The sequence below is a fragment of the Coregonus lavaretus genome, assembly GCF_964263955.1.
Source record: "Coregonus lavaretus genome assembly, contig: HAP1_SCAFFOLD_2242, whole genome shotgun sequence".
NCBI lineage: Eukaryota > Metazoa > Chordata > Actinopteri > Salmoniformes > Salmonidae > Coregonus > Coregonus lavaretus.
In genome coordinates, this window is record NW_028160757.1 from 931 (window position 1) to 19,930 (window position 19,000).

The window sequence follows — 19,000 nt, forward strand, 5'->3', positions numbered from 1 at the left end:
GGGTCTCCCGATCACAGCCGGCTGTGACACAGCCTGGGATCGAACCCGGGTCTGTAGTGACGCCTCAAGCACTGCGATGCAGTGCCATGGAACGCTGCGCAACTCGGGAGACACCTGACATGCTACATTACGCGTTAACTTGATGTATTTAGCTAGCTACAGTATTGTTCCCCTTTAATCTGTGGTATCATAGCTAGCCTGGCTCGCTAGCGTTATCAAATAATGTTGTATAACCAGAGATAGCTACTAGCTTATACCAGGTATTTTGTATACATCTGGCCCTTCATTGGACACTGTGTTAACAAACCTCCAAACGAGCTTCAAATCCTTCAGTAGCCTCCAACTGCTCTTAAACACTAGTAAAACTAAATGCATGCTTTTCAATCGAACGCTGCTGGCACCCGCCCACCCGACTAGAATCACCACTCTCGACGGGTCTGACCTAGAGTATGTGGACAACTACAAATACCTAGGTGTCTGGTTAGACTGTAAACTCAACTTCCAGACTCACATAAAGAATCTCCAATCCAAAGTTAAATCTAGAATCGTCTTCCTATTTCGCAATAAAGCCTCCTTCACTCATGCTGCCAAACATGCCCTCGTAAAACTGACTATCCTACCGATCCTTGACTTCGGCGATGTAATTTACAAAATAGCCTCCAACACTCTACTCAGCAAATTGGATGTAGTCTATCACAGTGCCATCCGTTTTGTCTCCAAAGCCCCATACACTACCCACCACTGTGACCTGTACGCTCTTGTTGGCTGGTCCTCACTACATGTTCGTCGTCAAACCCACTGGCTCCAGGCCATCTATAAATCACTGCTAGGCAAATCCCCGCCTTATCTTAGCTCATTGGTCACCATAGCAGCACCCACCCGTAGTCTGCGCTCCAGCAGGTATATCTCACTGGTCATCCCCAAAGCCAACACCTCCTTTGGCCGCCATTCCTTCCAGTTCTCTGCTGCCAATGACTGGAACGAATTGCAAAAATCTCTGAAGCTGGAGACTCTTATCTCCCTCAATAACTTTAAGCATCAGTTGTCAGAGCACCTTACCGATCACTGCACCTGTACACAGCCCATCCGAAATTAGCCCACCCAACTACCTCATCCCTATATTGTTATTTATTTTGCTCTTTTGCACCCCAGTATCTCTATTTGCACATAATCTCTTGCACATCTAGCATTCCAGTGTTAATACTATTGTAATTATTCTGCACTATAGCCTATTTATTGCCTTACCTCCATAACTTGCTACATTTGCACACACTGTATATATATTTTCTGTTGTATTTCTGACTTTATGTTTTTTTTTTACCCCATATGTAACTCTGTTGTTTTTATTGCACTACTTTGCTTTATCTTGGCCAGGTCGCAGTTGTAAATGAGAACCTGTTCTCAACTGGCTTACCTGGTTAAATAAAGGTGAAATAAAAAATAAATAAAAATAAATAAATAAATAAAAGGTATCTACCTAGCTAACATACTCACCAACGCCAGTGGTTTGACGGTTAGCAGGCAGCAGAAGTCACCTTGTCGGATGTAATCCATTCCTGGTTATATTGTTGAAATGCATTGGAAAGTTTGCACTTTATGGAAGTCCATTTTCACTCATTTCTTGCAGAGCGAAATGTGTGTGTTGCACCCATATGCAGACCACAACGTGTTGTCTCTGGGCAATTGTGCATCAATGTCAGAGTTCAATTAAGCTGGCCCGGGTTGAACTGGTCTATGAGGGCGGAGCCGGTGTGGGAGGAGCGCTCTGCTCAAATCAAACAGCACCTCTTGGTTATGTTATCAACCAGGCAACATGATCCATCGTTCAGAAACATACAACATCTCTTTTCCACCAATATATATGTTAGAATTTTCAAAATAGTTTTAATTAGGAAGGCAGATTTTATCAAAAGCAACCACTTTGCATGTGAAAACACAGAATCCTACTAATTACTCCACCTACTTCACTTTTGTTTTAAGCCGACTTCGCCATCGGCCAGAACGGGAGGCAGCCCGGTTCCAAAACGAATGCAATCACTTTTCACCCGGTGCAAACTACGGCTACCCGGGAGGTGCAAACTACGGCTACCCGGGAGGTGCAAACTACGGCTACCCGGGAGGTGCAAACTACGGCTACCCGGGAGGGGCAAACTACGGCTACCCGGGAGGTGCAAACTACGGCTACCCGGGAGGTGCAAACTACGGCTACCTGGGAGGTGCAAACTACGGCTACCCGGGAGGTGCAAACTACGGCTACCTGGGAGGTGCAAACTACGGCTACCCGGGAGGTGCAAACTACGGCTACCTGGGAGGTGAAAACTACGGCTACCCGGGAGCCTTGGCCAGCCTAATAGAATCCCCTCACTGGCAGAAGTGGGCATGTAACCCAACCCCACAGTAAGTCGTGACAAACTCACTTACAAAACTCTGTTTTGGACAAGACTGACTTCCTTACCAAAATGATCTGTAGCCCATTTAGACACTGGAATAAATCTTTCTGACTTATATCGATGCCACGTAGGCCGTTTAAAACCAGAGGAGTTGGTTCTAAGTGGCAGTTGACCTTTAATAGTTGGTTCTAAGTGGCAGTTGACCTTTAATAGTTGGTTCTAAGGGGCAGTTGACCTTTAATAGTTGGTTCTAAGGGGCAGTTGACCTTTAATAGTTGGTTCTAAGTGGCAGTTGACCTTTAATAGTTGGTTCTAAGTGGCAGTTGACCTTTAATAGTTGGTTCTAAGGGGCAGTTGACCTTTAATAGTTGGTTCTAAGGGGCAGTTGACCTTTAATAGTTGGTTCTAAGTGGCAGTTGACCTTTAATAGTTGGTTCTAAGGGGCAGTTGACCTTTAATAGTTAGTTCTAAGTGGCAGTTGACCTTTAATAGTTGGTTCTAAGTGGCAGTTGACCTTTAATAGTTGGTTCTAAGAGGCAGTTGACCTTTAATAGTTGGTTCTAAGTGGCAGTTGACCTTTAATAGTTGGTTCTAAGGGGCAGTTGACCTTTAATAGTTGGTTCTAAGTGGCAGTTGACCTTTAATTGTTGGTTCTAAGTGGCATTTGACCTTAAATAGTTGGTTCTAAGGGGCAGTTGACCTTTAATAGTTGGTTCTAAGGGGCAGTTGACCTTTAATAGTTGGTTCTAAGTGGCATTTGACCTTTAATAGTTGGTTCTAAGGGGCAGTTGACCTTTAATAGTTGGTTCTAAGTGGCATTTGACCTTTAATTGTTGGTTCTAAGTGGCATTTGACCTTTAATAGTTGGTTCTAAGGGGCAGTTGACCTTTAATAGTTGGTTCTAAGGGGCAGTTGACCTTTAATAGTTGGTTCTAAGTGGCAGTTGACCTTTAATAGTTGGTTCTAAGTGGCAGTTGACCTTTAATAGTTGGTTCAAAAAGGCAGTTGACCTTTAATAGTTGGTTCTAAGGGGCAGTTGACCTTTAATAGTTGGTTCAAAAAGGCAGTTGACCTTTAAGGGTGTAGTTCGCTATACAGTATAGTTCAATTATATTTCCTAGAAGCTAAACCATATATTTTTTAGGGATATACACTGCTCAAAAAAAATTAAGGGAACACTAAAATAACACATCCTAGATCTGAATGAATGAAATAATCTTATTAAATACTTTTTTCTTTACATAGTTGAATGTGCTGGCAACAAAATCACACAAAAATTATCAATGGAAATCAAATGTATCAACCCATGGAGGTCTGGATTTGGAGTCACCCTCAAAATTAAAGTGGAAAGCCACACTACAGGCTGATCCAACTTTGATGTAATGTCCTTAAAACAAGTCAAAATGAGGCTCAGTAGTGTGTGTGGCCTCCACTTGCCTGTATGACCTTCCTACAACGCCTGGGCATGCTCCTGATGAGGTGGCGGATGGTCTCCTGAGGGATCTCCTCCCAGACCTGGACTAAAGCATCCGCCAACTCCTGGACAGTCTGTGGTGCAACGTGGCGTTGGTGGATGGAGCGAGACATGATGTCCCAGATGTGCTCAATTGGATTCAGGTCTGGGGAACGGGCGTGCCAGTCCATAGCATCAATGCCTTCCTCTTGCAGGAACTGCTGACACACTCCAGCCACATGAGGTCTAGCATTGTCTTGCATTAGGAGGAACCCAGGGCCAACCGCACCAGCATATGGTCTCACAAGGGGTCTGAGGATCTCATCTCGGTACCTAATGGCAGTCAGGCTAACTCTGGCGAGCACATGGAGGGCTGTGCGGCCCCCCAAAGAAATGCCACCCCACACCATGACTGACCCACCGCCAAACCGGTCATGCTGGAGGATGTTGCAGGCAGCAGAACGTTCTCCACGGCGTCTCCAGACTCTGTCACGTCTGTCACATGTGCTCAGTGTGAACCTGCTTTCATCTGTGAAGAGCACAGTGCGCCAGTGGCGAATTTGCCAATCTTGGTGTTCTCTGGCAAATGCCAAACGTCCTGCACGGTGTTGGGCTGTAAGCACAACCCCCACCTGTGGACGTCGGGCCCTCATACTACCCTCATGGAGTCTGTTTCTGACCGTTTGAGCAGACACATGCACATTTGTGGCCTGCTGGAGGTCATTTTGCAGGGCTCTGACAGTGCTCCTCCTGCTCCTCCTTGCACAAAGGCGGAGGTAGCAGTCCTGCTGCTGGGTTGTTGCCCTCCTACAACCTCCTCCACGTCTCCTGATGTACTGGCCTGTCTCCTGGTAGCGCCTCCATGCTCTGGACACAACGCTGACAGACACAGCAAACCTTCTTGCCACAGCTCGCATTGATGTGCCATCCTGGATGAGCTGCACTACCTGAACCACTTGTGTGGGTTGTAGACTCCGTCTCATGCTACCACTAGAGTGAAAGCACCGCCAGCATTCAAAAGTGACCAAAACATCAGCCAGGAAGCATAGGAACTGAGAAGTGGTCTGTGGTCACCACCTGCAAAACCAGTCCTTTATTGGGGGTGTCTTGCTAATTGCCTATAATTTCCACCTGCTGTCTATCCCATTTGCACAACAGCATGTGAAATGTATTGTCAATCAGTGTTGCTTCCTAAGTGGACAGTTTGATTTCACAGAAGTGTGATTGACTTGGAGTTACATTGTGTTGTTTAAGTGTTCCCTTTAGTTTTTTGAGCAGTGTATTACTTATTAGGTGGAGGTACTGCACCAGTTTATTTATGAATAAATATTTATATATATATATATACACTACACACATACTACACATATAATACTCACATACTTCTGTGTCACACCCTGATCTGTTTCACCTGTCTTTGTGCTTGTCTCCAACCCCTCTAGGTGTCGCCCATCTTCCCCGTTATCCCCTGTGTATTTATACCAGTGTTTTCTGTTTGTCTGTTGCCAGTTCGTCTTGTCTCGTCAAGCGTGTTTTTACTCCTGTTTCTCTCTAGATCCTGTTTTTCCGGTTCTGCCTGCCCCTGAGCCTGCCTGCTGTTCTGTACCTGTCTGACCCTGCCCTGGATTACTGACCTCTGCCTGCCCTTGACCTGTCGTCTGCCTGCCCCCTGTTTTGTTAATAAACATCTGTGATTCGAACTGTCTGCATCTGGGTCTTATCCTGAGTTCTGATACTTCTGCCTACTTACAGACTGTAACACACATACAGTGCCTTCAGAAAGTGACTTTTTCCACATTTTGTTGTGTTACAGCATGAATTTAAAATGGATTAAACAGAGATGGTGTGTCACTGGCCTACACACAATACCCCATAATTTCAAAGTGGAATTATGTTTTTAGAATTTTGTTGAAATAAATAAAAAATGAAAATCTGAAATGCCTTGAGTCAATAAGTATTCAACCCCTGTTTAACATGATTTCTGAATGACTACCTCATCTCTGTACCCCACACATACAATTATCTGTAAGGTCCCTCAGTCGAGCAGTGAATTCCAAACACAGATTCAACCACAAAGACCAGGGAGGTTTTCCAATGCCTTGCAAAGAAGGGCACCTATTGGTAGATGGGTCAAAATAAAAAAGCAGACATTGAATATCCCTTTGAGCATGGTGAAGTGATTAATTACACTTTGGATGGTGTATCAATACACCCAGCCACTACAAAGATACAGGCATCCTTCCTAACTCAGTTGCCGGAGAGGAAGGAAACCACTCAGGGATTTCACCATGAGGCCAATGGTGACTTTAAAACAGTTACAGAGATTATTGGCTGTGATAGGAGACAACTGAGGATGGATCAACATCATTGTAGTTACTCCACAATACTAACCTAAATGACAGAATGAAAAGAAGAAAGCCTGTACAGAATAAAAATAACAGGGCACTAAAATAAAACTGCAAAAAAATGTGGCAAAGAAATTAACTCTATGTCCTGAATATAAAGCATTATGTTTGGGGCAAATCCAACACAAAACATCACTGAGTACTACTCTATTTTCAAGCATGGTGGTGGCTGAGAGACAAATTCACCTTTCAGCAGGACATTAGTGTCACGACTTCCGCCGAGGCTGCCCCGCCTCCTGGTTCGGGCAGGCTTCGGCGTTCGTCGTCACCGGAGTACTAGCTACTGCCGATCCCATTCTCATCACTCCACTTGTCATGTCTTGTCAATCACACACACCTGGTGCTCTTTCCCCTAATTAGTATGTGTATAAGTGTTACCTCTGTTCCCCTTGTCTTTGTGAGTGATTGTTTATTGTGAGAGTGAGGAGCTCGGTTGAGCTACTCTTCTATATGTACTTTCCAAGGTGGAATGTTTCCCTTGTTATAGTTTCGTGTTTACGCTGGGAGTGTTTGATTTATGTAAACGGAATAAACTCTGGACTTCGGTGTTTTACCTCCTGCGCCTGACTCCTTCATTCACACCTCGCCACAGAATCACTCATCTGATCTGATATGGAGTCAGCAGGAGAAGACCGCATGCCTGGAGTTGTGGCAAGGGTCCAGGAGCTTTCCTCGATGCTGGCCAGCTTGGGGGAAGCGATGGATCGGGTTCTTCAGGTAGTAGAACGCCTGGAGAGGAGAGGACCTGATCTATCGAGACCAGCTGGCCAACCGTGTCCAGCCACCTTCACCCCAGTCCCTTGTGGGATCCAGATATCCCGGGCCACTGGAGTTTGATGGGGCGGCAGCGCGATGTAAGGGATTTATGCTCCAACTCTAGCTGTATTTCTCCAGCATCAGGCCGGCACCACTGGAGCGGGAGAAGGTATCCGTCCTCATTTCCTGCCTTTGTGGGAGAGCCCTGGAGTGGCATCACGGCAACAAAAAAAAACGGCCCGAAAGAGGCGAGCAAACTCCCCGTAGTCCTCCAACACGGCACCTCTCTCGTTCCACACCACGTTGGAGGACTACGGCGAGTTTGCTCGCCTCTTTCGGGCCGTTTTTGATCACCCGCCTGAGGGTCGAGAGGCGGGCGAACGACTGGTCCATCTGAGGCAGGGGACGAGGACCGCACAGGACAAAGCGCTGGAGTTCCGGACACTGGCAGCGGGGTCCGGGTGGAACGAGCGGGCCCTGATCGACCATTTCCGGTGCCACCTAAGGGAGGACGTCCGACGGGAGCTAGCCTGCCGTGATGCCATGCTATCGTTCTTCCAACTGGTGGACATGGCCATCTGGCTGGACAATCTGCTAGCAGCCAGAGGACGTCCTGGTAGGGGTCTGCCTGTTCCCACTCCGGACGACTTTGACCCCGAGCAGATGGAGCTGGGGGGAGCCACCGGTCGAGAGAGCGCAGGAGGTCAGCGACAGTGCCACTCTGGTGGCACGAAGGGACAATCCACCTCACGTCGCAGTCAACGTTCTTTTGGGTCTGGAGGCGGTAGGCAGGGTACTCACGCATCACCCCAGGTAACGAACACCCAAACTTGTTCAGAGCCCTTTGCGGCGCACTGTCCCTATCTATCTCCTTTCCCGATCACCTGGTAGTTTCCTAGTGTAGGGCGCTAGTCGATTCAGGCGCAGCTGGGAACTTTATGGACAGGGCATTTGCACGCCGTCAAGGCATTTCATTGGTTTCCCTATCCATTCCACTCCCCATCAGAGCACTTGATAGTTGACCATTAGGGTCTTGGTTGGTTAAGGAGGTTACTGTACCAGTCACCATGATTACGCAGGAGACGCATGTTGAGCAGATCACCTTTATGATTATTGAGTCTCCTGCTTACCCTGTAGTCTTGGGTATCCCATGGTTAGCCCTTCACAACCCCAATTTCTCATGGCCGCAGAAGGTTCTTACAGGGTGGTCGCGTGAGTGTCCGGGTAGGTGTCTAGGTGTTTCCGTTGGTGCGACCACGGTGGAAAGTCCAGACGGTACCCCCACCGTGCGCATTCCCCCCGAATACCATGATCTGGCGCTCGCATTTTCCAAGACACAAGCGACAAAATTACCACCTCATCAGGAGGGGGATTGCGCGATAAACCTTCGGGTAGACGCTGTACCTCCCAGGAGTCATGTGAATCCCCTGTCACAGGCTGAAACGGAGGCTATGGAAACATACGTCACCGAGTCCCTGCGCCAGGGGTATATACGTCCCTCCACTTCACCTGCCTCCTTTAGTCACACCTCGTCACAATTAGCCTAAAACACAAGGCCAAATATACACTGGCGTTGCTTACCAAGATGACACCGAATGTTCCTGAGTGGCCTAGTTACAGTTTTGACTTAAATCGGCTTGAAAATCTAAAATCTAAAGTAACACAATAAAATAACAATAACGAGGCTATATACAGGGGGTACCGGTACCGAGTCAATGTGCGGGGGTACAGGTTAGTCGAGGTAATTTGTACATGTAGGTAGGGGTAAAGTGACTATAGATAGATAATAAACAGTGAGTAGCAGTTGTGTAAAAACAAAGGGGGGAGGGTGTCAATCTAAATAGTCTGGGTGGTCATTTGATTAAATGTTCAGCAGTCTTTAGACTTAGCATTCCGGTACCGCTTGCTGTGCGGTAGCAGAGAAAACAGTCTATGACTAGGGTGGCTGGAGTCTATGACCATTTTTAGGACCTTCCTCTGACACCGCCTGGTATTGAGGTCCTGGATGGCAGGAAGCTTGGCCCCAGTGATGTACTGGGCCGTACGCACTACCCTCTGTAGCGCCTTACGGTCAGATGCCAAGCAGGCGGTGATGCAACCGGTCAGGATGCTCTCAATGGTGCAGCTGTATAACTTGCTAAATCTTTTCAGTCTCCATATGGGGAAAAGGCCCTTTTCACAACTTTCTTATTACATTTTTTATGCCTTTTTCTCCCCAATTTCGTGATATCCAATTGGTAGTTACAGTCTTGTCACGTCGCTGCAACTCCCATACGGAATCGGGAAAGGTCGAGAGCCATGCGTCCACCGAAACACGACCCTGCCAAGCTGCACTGCTTTCTTGACACACTGCTCGCTTATCATGGAAGCCAGCCTCACCAATGTGTCGAAGGAAACACCGTCCAGGTGGCGACTGTGTCAGCGTAAATGCGCCCGGCCTGCCACAGGAGTCGCTAGAGCGTGATGGGACAAGGACATCCCGGCCGGCCAAAAACGCTCCCCTAACCCGGACAACGCTGGGCCAATTGTGCGCCGCCTCATGGGTCTCCCGGTCGACACAGATCGTAGTGTAACTGTAGCCCACGACTTTCTTTGTGTGTTTGGGCCATGATAATTTGTTGGTGATGTGGACACCAAGGAACTCCACTACAGCCCCGTCGATGTGAATGAGGGCGTGTTCGGCCCTCCTTTTCCTGTAGTCCACGATCATCTCCTTTGTCTTGTTCATGTTGAGGGAGAGGTTGTTGTCCTGCAACCACTCTGCCAGGTCTCTGACCTCCTCCCTATAGGCTATCTCATCGTTGTCGGTGATCAGGCCTACCATGATCAGGCCTACCACCGTTGTGTCGTCAGCTAAATTAATGATGGTGTTGGAGTCGTGCCTGGCCAAGCAGTCGTGGGTGAACAGGGAGTACAGGAGGGGAACTAAGCACGCACCCCTGAGAGGCCCGCGTGTTGAGGATCAGCGTGGCAGATGTGTTGTTACCTACCCTTACCACCTGGGGGATGCCCATCAGGAAGTCCAGGATCCAGTTGCAGAGGGAGGTGTTTAGTCCCAGGGTCCTTAGCTTAGTGATGAGCTTTGTGGGTACTATGGTGTTGAACGCTGAGCTGCAGTCAATGAACAGCATTCTTACATAGGTGTTCCTTTTGTCCAGGTGGGAAAGGGCAGTGTGTAGTGCGATTGAGATCGGTGGATCTGTTGGGGCGGTATGCGAATTGGAGTGGGTCTAGGTATAGTACAGTATATCCTTCTCATCGGACACATTAAAGAAATAAATATTTGTCCAGTTCGAGGTGAGTAATCGCTGTTACAAACAATGCGACAATCCAGGTATGCAAAACTCTTAGACACTTACCCAGAAAGACTCACAGCTGTAATCACTGTCAAAGGTGATTCTAACATGTATTGACTCAGGGGGTTGAATACTAATCTAATCAAGATATACAGTGCATTCTGAGACGATTCAGACCGCTTCCCCTTTTTCCACATTTTGTTACGTCACAGCCTCATTCTAAAATCAATTAAATAAAATGTTTTCCTCATCAATCTAAACACAATACCCCATAATAGCAAAGCAAAAACAGGTTTTTACACTTTTTTTCAAAATTATGAAAAATAAAAAACATAAATACCTTATTTACATAAGTATTCAGATCCTTTGCTATGAGACTCGAAATTGAGCTCAGGTGCATCCTGTTTCCATTGATCATCCTTGAGATGTTTCTACAACTTGATTGAAGTTCACCTGTGGTAAATTCAATTGATTGGACATGATTTGGAAAGGCACACCCCTGTCTATATAAGGTCTCACAGTTGACAGTGCATGTCAGAGCAAAACCCAAGCCATGAGGTCGAAGGAATTGTCTGTAGATCTCTGAAACAGGATTTTGTCAAGGCACAGATCTGGGGGGTGGGTACCAAAAATGTCTGCAGCATTGAAGGTCCCCAAGAACACAGTGGCCTCCATCATTCTTAAATGGAAGAAGTTTGGAACCACCAAGACTCTTCCTAGAGCTGGCCGCCCGGCCAAACTGAGCAATCGTGGGTGAAGGGCCTTGGTCAGGGAGGTGACCAAGAACTCCAGAGTTCCTCTGTGGAGATGGGAGAACCTTCCAGAAGGACAACCATCTCTGCAGCACTCTACCAATCAGGCCTTTATGGTAGAGTGGCCAGACGGAAGCCACTCCTCAGTAAAAGGCACATGACAGCCCGCTTGGAGTTTGCCAAAAGGCACCTAAAGACTCTCAGACCATGAGAAACAAGATTCCCTGGTTTGATGAAACCAATATTGAACTCTTTGGCCTGAATGCCAAGCCTCATGTCTGGAGGAAACCTGGCACCATCCCTACGGTGAATCATGGTGGTGGCAGAATCATGCTGTGGGGATGTTTTTCAGCGGCAGGGACTGGGAGACTAGTCAGGATCGAGGGAAAGATGAACGGAGCAAAGTACAGAGAGATCCTTGATGAAAACCTGTTCCAGTGTGCTCAGGACCTCAGACTGGGGTGAAGGTTCACATTCCAACAGGACGATGACCCTAAGCACACAGCCAAGACAACGCAGGAGTGGCTTCGGGACAAGTCTCTGAATGTCCTTGAGTGGCCCATTCAGAGCCCGGACTTAAACCCGATCAAACATCTCTGGAGAGACCTGAAAATGGCTGTACAGCGACGCCTCCCATCCAACCTGACAGAGCTTGAGAGGATCTGCAGAGAAGAATGGGAGAAACTCCCCAAATACAGGTGTGCCAAGCTTGTAGCGTCATACCAAAGAAGACTCGAGTCTGTAATCGCTGCCAAAGGTGCTTCAACAAAGTACTGAGGAAAGGGTCTGAATACTTATGTAAATGTAATTGTTCTGTTTTTTTTTTTTTATACATTTGCAAACATTTCTGAAAACCTGTTTTTGCTTTGTCATTATGGGGTGTTGTGTGTAGATTGACAACAACAAAATGTTTTAATCCATTTTAGAATAAGGCTGTAACATAACAAAATGTGGATAAAGTCAAGGGGTCTGAATACTTTTCAAATGCACTATATAATTTTTTTATTTCTTTTTAAAAATGAATAATAATAATGTTTTTCCACTTTGACATTAGAATATTTTTTGTAGATCGTTGCCAAAAAATGACCATTAAATCAATTTTAATCCAACTTTGTAACACAACAACATTTCGAAAAAGTCAAGGGGTTTGAATACTTTCTGAAGGCACTGTACATATTAAATCCGAACTCAAGTTCCTCAGAAGAGAAGGTTACACTACATAAAAACATATTACCAAATGCTAGAAGAAAACATTCTACAAAACAAAACACCGACAACATTAACAAAGACACCACCCTAGAGCAAGGTGGATAAAAACAGAAAAATGCTGGACTTAATTTCATTTTACATTTACATAATTTAGCAGACGCTCTTATCCAGAGCCACTTACAAATTGGTGCATTCAACTTATGATAGCCAGTGGGACAACCACTTTACAATATTTGTTTTGTTATTTTTATTTTATTTGTAATATTTATTTTTTTCAGGTTTTTTTATTTCAAAATTGTTATTTTTTATTTATTAGAGTAAGTTATTATTTCGAAATATAAGATGAAAAATATAAATCTAAAAACGATACGTACCTTGTTTAGGAGACAAGAATTCCGGAACTCTGGAACCTGAAAACAAACACATCATCTTGTCTCATTACACACACCTGGTTCCCATTCCCCCTGATTAGTATGTGTATATATGTGTCCTCTGGTTCCCCCTGATTAGTATGTGTATATATGTGTCCTCTGGTTCCCCCTGATTAGTATGTGTATATATGTCCCCTCTGGTTCCCATTCCCCCTGATTACTATGTGTATATATGTGTCCTCTGGTTCCCATTTCCCCTGATTAGTATGTGTATATATGTGTCCTCTGGTTCCCATTCCCCCTGATTACTATGTGTATATATGTGTCCTCTGGTTCCCATTCCCCCTGATTAGTATGTGTATATATGTGTCCTCTGGTTCCCATTCCCCCTGATTACTATGTGTATATATGTGTCCTCTGGTTCCCCATTCCCCCTGATTAGTATGTGTATATATGTGTCCTCTGGTTCCCATTCCCCCTGGTTAGTATGTGTATATATGTGTCCTCTGGTTCCCATTTCCCCCTGATTAGTATGTGTCTATATGTGTCCTCTGGTTCCCATTTCCCCTGATTAGTATGTGTATATATGTGTCCTCTGGTTCCCATTCCCCCTGATTAGCATGTGTATATATGTGTCCTCTGGTTCCCCCTGATTACTATGTGTATATATGTGTCCCCTGGTTCCCATTCCCCCTGATTAGTATGTGTATATATGTGTCCTCCGGTTCCCCATTCCCCCTGATTAGTATGTGTATATATGTGTCCTCTGGTTCCCATTCCCCCTGATTAGTATGTGTATATATGTGTCCTCTGGTTCCCATTCCCCCTGGTTAGTATGTGTATATATGTGTCCTCTGGTTCCCATTTCCCCCTGATTAGTATGTGTATATATGTGTCCTCTGTTCCCATTCCCCCTGATTAGCATGTGTATATATGTGTCCTCTGGTTCCCATTCCCCCTGATTAGTATGTGTATATATGTGTCCTCTGGTTCCCCCTGATTACTATGTGTATATATGTGTCCCCTGGTTCCCATTCCCCCTGATTAGTATGTGTATATATGTGTCCTCTGGTTCCCATTCCCCCTGATTACTATGTGTATATATGTGTCCTCTGGTTCCCATTCCCCCTGATTAGTATGTGTATATTTGTGTCCTCTGGTTCCCATTCCCCCTGATTACTATGTGTATATATGTGTCCTCTGGTTCCCATTCCCCCTGGTTAGTATGTGTATATATGTGTCCTCTGGTTCCCATTTCCCCCTGATTAGTATGTGTATATATGTGTCCTCTGGTTCCCATTTCCCCTGATTAATATGTGTATATATGTGTCCTCTGGTTCCCATTCCCCCTGATTAGTATGTGTATATATGTGTCCTCTGGTTCCCCCTGATTACTATGTGGAGATGGGAGAACCTTCCAGAAGGACAACCATCTCTGCAGCACTCTACCAATCAGGCCTTTATGGTAGAGTGGCCAGACGGAAGCCACTCCTCAGTAAAAGGCACATGACAGCCCGCTTGGAGTTTGCCAAAAGGCACCTAAAGACTCTCAGACCATGAGAAACAAGATTCCCTGGTTTGATGAAACCAATATTGAACTCTTTGGCCTGAATGCCAAGCCTCATGTCTGGAGGAAACCTGGCACCATCCCTACGGTGAATCATGGTGGTGGCAGAATCATGCTGTGGGGATGTTTTTCAGCGGCAGGGACTGGGAGACTAGTCAGGATCGAGGGAAAGATGAACGGAGCAAAGTACAGAGAGATCCTTGATGAAAACCTGTTCCAGTGTGCTCAGGACCTCAGACTGGGGTGAAGGTTCACATTCCAACAGGACGATGACCCTAAGCACACAGCCAAGACAACGCAGGAGTGGCTTCGGGACAAGTCTCTGAATGTCCTTGAGTGGCCCATTCAGAGCCCGGACTTAAACCCGATCAAACATCTCTGGAGAGACCTGAAAATGGCTGTACAGCGACGCCTCCCATCCAACCTGACAGAGCTTGAGAGGATCTGCAGAGAAGAATGGGAGAAACTCCCCAAATACAGGTGTGCCAAGCTTGTAGCGTCATACCAAAGAAGACTCGAGTCTGTAATCGCTGCCAAAGGTGCTTCAACAAAGTACTGAGGAAAGGGTCTGAATACTTATGTAAATGTAATTGTTCTGTTTTTTTTTTTTTATACATTTGCAAACATTTCTGAAAACCTGTTTTTGCTTTGTCATTATGGGGTGTTGTGTGTAGATTGACAACAACAAAATGTTTTAATCCATTTTAGAATAAGGCTGTAACATAACAAAATGTGGATAAAGTCAAGGGGTCTGAATACTTTTCAAATGCACTATATAATTTTTTTATTTCTTTTTTAAAATGAATAATAATAATGTTTTTCCACTTTGACATTAGAATATTTTTTGTAGATCGTTGCCAAAAAATGACCATTAAATCAATTTTAATCCAACTTTGTAACACAACAACATTTCGAAAAAGTCAAGGGGTTTGAATACTTTCTGAAGGCACTGTACATATTAAATCCGAACTCAAGTTCCTCAGAAGAGAAGGTTACACTACATAAAAACATATTACCAAATGCTAGAAGAAAACATTCTACAAAACAAAACACCGACAACATTAACAAAGACACCACCCTAGAGCAAGGTGGATAAAAACAGAAAAATGCTGGACTTAATTTCATTTTACATTTACATAATTTAGCAGACGCTCTTATCCAGAGCCACTTACAAATTGGTGCATTCAACTTATGATAGCCAGTGGGACAACCACTTTACAATATTTGTTTTGTTATTTTTATTTTATTTGTAATATTTATTTTTTTCAGGTTTTTTTATTTCAAAATTGTTATTTTTTATTTATTAGAGTAAGTTATTATTTCGAAATATAAGATGAAAAATATAAATCTAAAAACGATACGTACCTTGTTTAGGAGACAAGAATTCCGGAACTCTGGAACCTGAAAACAAACACATCATCTTGTCTCATTACACACACCTGGTTCCCATTCCCCCTGATTAGTATGTGTATATATGTGTCCTCTGGTTCCCCCTGATTAGTATGTGTATATATGTGTCCTCTGGTTCCCCCTGATTAGTATGTGTATATATGTCCCCTCTGGTTCCCATTCCCCCTGATTACTATGTGTATATATGTGTCCTCTGGTTCCCATTTCCCCTGATTAGTATGTGTATATATGTGTCCTCTGGTTCCCATTCCCCCTGATTACTATGTGTATATATGTGTCCTCTGGTTCCCATTCCCCCTGATTAGTATGTGTATATATGTGTCCTCTGGTTCCCATTCCCCCTGATTACTATGTGTATATATGTGTCCTCTGGTTCCCCATTCCCCCTGATTAGTATGTGTATATATGTGTCCTCTGGTTCCCATTCCCCCTGGTTAGTATGTGTATATATGTGTCCTCTGGTTCCCATTTCCCCCTGATTAGTATGTGTCTATATGTGTCCTCTGGTTCCCATTTCCCCTGATTAGTATGTGTATATATGTGTCCTCTGGTTCCCATTCCCCCTGATTAGCATGTGTATATATGTGTCCTCTGGTTCCCCCTGATTACTATGTGTATATATGTGTCCCCTGGTTCCCATTCCCCCTGATTAGTATGTGTATATATGTGTCCTCCGGTTCCCCATTCCCCCTGATTAGTATGTGTATATATGTGTCCTCTGGTTCCCATTCCCCCTGATTAGTATGTGTATATATGTGTCCTCTGGTTCCCATTCCCCCTGGTTAGTATGTGTATATATGTGTCCTCTGGTTCCCATTTCCCCCTGATTAGTATGTGTATATATGTGTCCTCTGTTCCCCATTCCCCCTGATTAGTATGTGTATATATGTGTCCTCTGGTTCCCATTCCCCCTGATTAGTATGTGTATATATGTGTCCTCTGGTTCCCCCTGATTACTATATGTATATATGTGTCCCCTGGTTCCCATTCCCCCTGATTAGTATGTGTATATATGTGTCCTCTGGTTCCCCATTCCCCCTGATTAGTATGTGTATATATGTGTCCTCTGGTTCCCATTCCCCCTGGTTAGTATGTGTATATATGTGTCCTCTGGTTCCCATTTCCCCCTGATTAGTATGTGTATATATGTGTCCTCTGGTTCCCATTTCCCCTGATTAGTATGTGTATATATGTGTCCTCTGGTTCCCATTCCCCCTGATTAGTATGTGTATATATGTGTCCTCTGGTTCCCCCTGATTACTATGTGTATATATGTGTCCCCTGGTTCCCATTCCCCCTGATTAGTATGTGTATATATGTGTCCTCTGGTTCCCATTCCCCCTGATTAGTATGTGTATATATGTGTCCTCTGGTTCCCATTCCCCCTGATTAGTATGTGTATATATGTGTCCTCTGGTTCCCATTCCCCCTGGTTAGTATGTGTATATATGTGTCCTCTGGTTCCCATTTCCCCCTGATTAGTATGTGTATATATGTGTCCTCTGGTTCCCATTTCCCCTGATTAGTATGTGTATATATATGTCCTCTGGTTCCCATTCCCCCTGATTAGTATGTGTATATATGTGTCCTCTGGTTCCCCCTGATTACTATGTGTATATATGTGTCCCCTGGTTCCCATTCCCCCTGATTAGTATGTGTATATATGTGTCCTCTGGTTCCCATTTCCCCTGATTAGTATGTGTATATATGTGTCCTCTGGTTCCCATTCCCCCTGATTAGTATGTGTATATATGTGTCCTCTGGTTCCCCCTGATTACTATTTGTATATATGTGTCCCCTGGTTCCCATTCCCCCTGATTAGTATGTGTATATATGTGTCCTCTGGTTCCCATTCCCCCTGATTACTATGTGTATATATGTGTCCTCTGGTTCCCATTCCCCCTGATTAGTATGTGTATATTTGTGTCCTCTGGTTCCCATTCCCCCTGATTACTATGTGTATATATGTGTCCTCTGGTTCCCATTCCCCCTGGTTAGTATGTGTATATATGTGTCCTCTGGTTCCCATTTCCCCCTGATTAGTATGTGTATATATGTGTCCTCTGGTTCCCATTTCCCCTGATTAATATGTGTATATATGTGTCCTCTGGTTCCCATTCCCCCTGATTAGTATGTGTATATATGTGTCCTCTGGTTCCCCCTGATTACTATGTGTATATATGTGTCCCCTGGTTCCCATTCCCCCTGATTAGTATGTGTATATATGTGTACTCTGGTTCCCATTCCCCCTGATTAGTATGTGTATATATGTGTCCTCTGGTTCCCCATTCCCCCTGATTAGTATGTGTATATATGTGTCCTCTGGTTCCCATTCCCCCTGATTAGTATGTGTATATATGTGTCCTCTGGTTCCCATTCCCCCTGGTTAGTATGTGTATATATGTGTCCTCTGGTTCCCATTTCCCCCTGATTAGTATGTGTATATATGTGTCCTCTGGTTCCCATTTCCCCTGATTAGTATGTGTATATATATGTCCTCTGGTTCCCATTCCCCCTGATTAGTATGTGTATATATGTGTCCTCTGGTTCCCCCTGATTACTATGTGTATATATGTGTCCCCTGGTTCCCATTCCCCCTGATTAGTATGTGTATATATGTGTCCTCTGGTTCCCATTCCCCCTGATTACTATGTGTATATATGTGTCCTCTGGTTCCCATTCCCCCTGATTAGTATGTGTATATATGTGTCCTCTGGTTCCCATTCCCCCTGATTAGTATGTGTATATATGTGTCCTCTGGTTCCCCCTGATTACTATGTGTATATATGTGTCCCCTGGTTCCCATTCCCCCTGATTAGTATGTGTATATATGTGTACTCTGGTTCCCATTCCCCCTGATTAGTATGTGTATATATGTGTCCTCTGGTTCCCATTCCCCCTGATTATTATGTGTATATATGTGTCCTCTGGTTCCCATTTCCCCTGATTAGTATGTGTTTATATATGTGTCCTCTGGTTCCCATTCCCCCTGATTACTCTGTGTATATATGTGTCCTCTGGTTCCCATTCCCCCTGATTAGTATGTGTATATATGTGCCCTCTGGTTCCCATTTCCCCCTGATTACTATGTGTATATATGTGTCCTCTGTTCCCCATTCCCCCTGATTAGTATGTGTATATATGTGTCCTCTGGTTCCCATTCCCCCTGATTAGTATGTGTATATATGTGTCCTCTGGTTCCCCCTGATTACTATGTGTATATATGTGTACTCTGGTTCCCATTCCCCCTGATTAGTATGTGTATATATGTGTCCTCTGGTTCCCATTCCCCCTGATTATTATGTGTATATATGTGTCCTCTGGTTCCCATTTCCCCTGATTAGTATGTGTTTATATATGTGTCCTCTGGTTCCCATTCCCCCTGATTACT

The 19,000-nt window shown here is 44.8% G+C and overlaps 1 long non-coding RNA gene across 2 annotated transcripts; it reads right to left on the reverse strand.

Moving 5' to 3' along the window:
• Positions 1-1,246: 1,246 nt before the first annotated feature.
• On the reverse strand, positions 1,247-17,360 carry LOC311121473. 2 transcript variants are annotated; one of them, XR_014612285.1, is made up of 3 exons: positions 15,565-17,360; positions 12,636-12,671; positions 1,247-1,765 (listed from the first exon to the last, which is right to left on the reverse strand). It is a non-coding gene; the product is annotated as an uncharacterized lncRNA (long non-coding RNA). The 2 variants fall into 2 exon arrangements; XR_014612286.1 differs by lacking the exon at positions 1,247-1,765 and adding an exon at positions 4,885-10,753.
• Between the last annotated feature and the right edge of the window lie 1,640 nt (positions 17,361-19,000).